We start from the raw sequence: 2,500 nt of genomic DNA on the forward strand, positions 1-2,500 counted from the left end.
GTCAATTCATCATTAAATGCTTACTACAAGGCAGTGTTGCTGATGAAATAGTGCAAGAGCACACCCTCGTGGACAAAATGTTTACAGCACCTGGTATTCCCAGGCGGTCTCCCATCCAAGTACTAACCAGGCCCGACCCTGCTTAGCTTCCGAGATCAGACGAGGTCGTGCGTACCCAGGCTGTTATAACCGTAAGCGAGAAACAGTCTCTTGCTACAACATATATAGTCAAAGTGAGTCTGATAAAACTGACATTTAGTCAAGTCATCATTAAATGCTTACTACAAGGCAGTGTTGCTGATGAAATAGTGCAAGAGCACACCCTCGTGGACAAAATGCTTACAGCACCTGGTATTCCCAGGCGTTCTACCATCCAAGTACTAACCAGGCCCGACCCTGCTTAGCTTCCGAGATCAGACGAGATCGGGCGTACCCAGGCTGATATGGCCGTAAGCGAGAAACAATCTCTTGCTACAACATATATAGTCAAAATGAGTCTGATAAACAGACATTGCATTTTCACAAATTAGATAAGCAGCTTGAACTTTGTGTCACTGAAAAAGTAGAAGAAATTATAAACACTGTTCCCATCACTTTTTAGCACAGGTAGTTGGATAAAATACAAACTTTATTTCCTTTCATCATTTGAACAGGGCAAAGGAGCATAAAGCACACACAAGCTGCATTCAGCAACAATATTCTTGTTTGTCTTATAAATACAAGGCAGATGCTAATTGAAAACACAAGGAAATTTGATCCTATTAAAAAGGCAGGAAGCTGCATTTAGTCAATTCATCATTAAATGCTTACTACAAGGCAGTGTTGCTGATGAAATAGTGCAAGAGCACACCCTCGTGGACAAAGTGCTTACAGCACCTGGTATTCCCAGGCGGTCTCCCATCCAAGTACTAACCAGGCCCAACCCTGCTTAGCTTCCGAGATCAGACGAGATCGGGCGTACCCAGGCTGGTATGGCCGTAAGCTAGAAACAATCTCTTGCTTCAACATATATAGTCAAAGTGAGTGTGATAAACAGACATTGCATTTTCACCAATTAGATAAGCAGCTTGAACTTTGTGTCACTGAAAAAGTAGAAGAAATTACAAACACTGTTCCCATCACTTTTTAGCACAGGTAGTTGGATAAAATACAAACTTTATTTCCTTTCATCATTTGAACAGGGCAAAGGAGCACAAAGCACACACAAGCTGCATTCAGCAAAAATATTCTTGTTTGTCTTATAAATACAAGGCAGATGCTAATTGAAAACACAAGGAAATTTGATCCTATTAAAAAGGCAGGAAGCTGCAATTAGTCAATTCATCATTAAATGCTTACTACAAGGCAGTGTTGCTGATGAAATAGTGCAAGAGCACACCCTCGTGGACAAAATGCATACAGCACCTGGTATTCCCAGGCGGTCTCCCATCCAAGTACTAAGTAGGCCCGACCCTGCTTAGCTTCCGAAATCAGACGAGATCGGGCGTACCCAGGCTGATATGGCCGTAAGCGAGAAACAATCTCTTGCTACAACATATATAGTCAAAGTGAGTCTGATAAAACAGACATTTAGACAATTCATCATTAAATGCTTACTACAAGGCAGTGTTGCTGATGAAATAGTGCAAGAGCACACCCTCGTGGACAAAATACTTACAGCACCTGGTATTCCCAGGCGGTCTACTATCCAAGTACTAACCAGGCCCGACCCTGCTTAGCTTCCGAGATCAGACGAGATCGGGCGTACCCAGGCTAATATGGCCGTAAGCGAGAAACAATCTCTTGCTACAACATATATAGTCAAAATGAGTCTGATAAACAGACATTGCATTTTCACAAATTAGATAAGCAGCTTGAAATTTGTGTCACTGAAAAAGTAGAAGAAATTATAAACACTGTTCCCATCACTTTTTAGCACAGGTAGTTGGATAAAATACAAACTTTATTTCCTTTCATCATTTGAACAGGGCAAAGGAGCATAAAGCACACACAAGCTGCATTCAGCAACAATATTCTTGTTTGTCTTATAAATACAAGGCAGATGCTAATTGAAAACACAAGGAAATTTGATCCTATTAAAAAGGCAGGAAGCTGCAATTAGTCAATTCATCATTAAATGCTTACTACAAGGCAGTGTTGCTGATGAAATAGTGCAAGAGCACACCCTCGTGGACAAAATCCTTAGAGCACCTGGTATTCCCAGGCGGTCTCCCATCCAAGTACTAAGCAGGCCCGACCCTGCTTAGCTTCCGAAATCAGACGAGATCGGGCGTACCCAGGCTGGTATGGCCGTAAGCTAGAAACAATCTCTTGCTTCAACATATATAGTCAAAGTGAGTGTGATAAACAGACATTGCATTTTCACCAATTAGATAAGCAGCTTGAACTTTGTGTCACTGAAAAAGTAGAAGAAATTACAAACACTGTTCCCATCACTTTTTAGCACAGGTAGTTGGATAAAATACAAACTTTATTTCCTTTCATCATTTGAACAGGGCAA

At 41.4% G+C, this 2,500-nt stretch overlaps 2 non-coding genes and 4 pseudogenes across 2 annotated transcripts; all 6 read right to left on the reverse strand.

Annotated features, from left to right (window-relative positions):
* Positions 1-78: 78 nt before the first annotated feature.
* LOC145853347 (uncharacterized) lies at positions 79-197 on the reverse strand (annotated as a pseudogene).
* Positions 198-336: 139 nt separating this feature from the next.
* Positions 337-455, reverse strand: LOC145852543 (5S ribosomal RNA). Its single transcript, XR_014374399.1, has one exon. It is a non-coding gene; the product is annotated as a 5S ribosomal RNA (ribosomal RNA).
* A 409-nt stretch (positions 456-864) lies between these two features.
* LOC145856610 (5S ribosomal RNA) lies at positions 865-983 on the reverse strand. Its single transcript, XR_014377501.1, has one exon. It is a non-coding gene; the product is annotated as a 5S ribosomal RNA (ribosomal RNA).
* A 409-nt stretch (positions 984-1,392) lies between these two features.
* LOC145853188 (uncharacterized) lies at positions 1,393-1,511 on the reverse strand (annotated as a pseudogene).
* Positions 1,512-1,650: 139 nt separating this feature from the next.
* On the reverse strand, positions 1,651-1,769 carry LOC145852948 (uncharacterized; annotated as a pseudogene).
* A 409-nt stretch (positions 1,770-2,178) lies between these two features.
* On the reverse strand, positions 2,179-2,297 carry LOC145853206 (uncharacterized; annotated as a pseudogene).
* Between the last annotated feature and the right edge of the window lie 203 nt (positions 2,298-2,500).

The sequence above is a fragment of the Salmo salar genome, chromosome 08 (assembly GCF_965601325.2).
Source record: "Salmo salar chromosome 08, fSalSal1, whole genome shotgun sequence".
Taxonomy (NCBI): domain Eukaryota; kingdom Metazoa; phylum Chordata; class Actinopteri; order Salmoniformes; family Salmonidae; genus Salmo; species Salmo salar.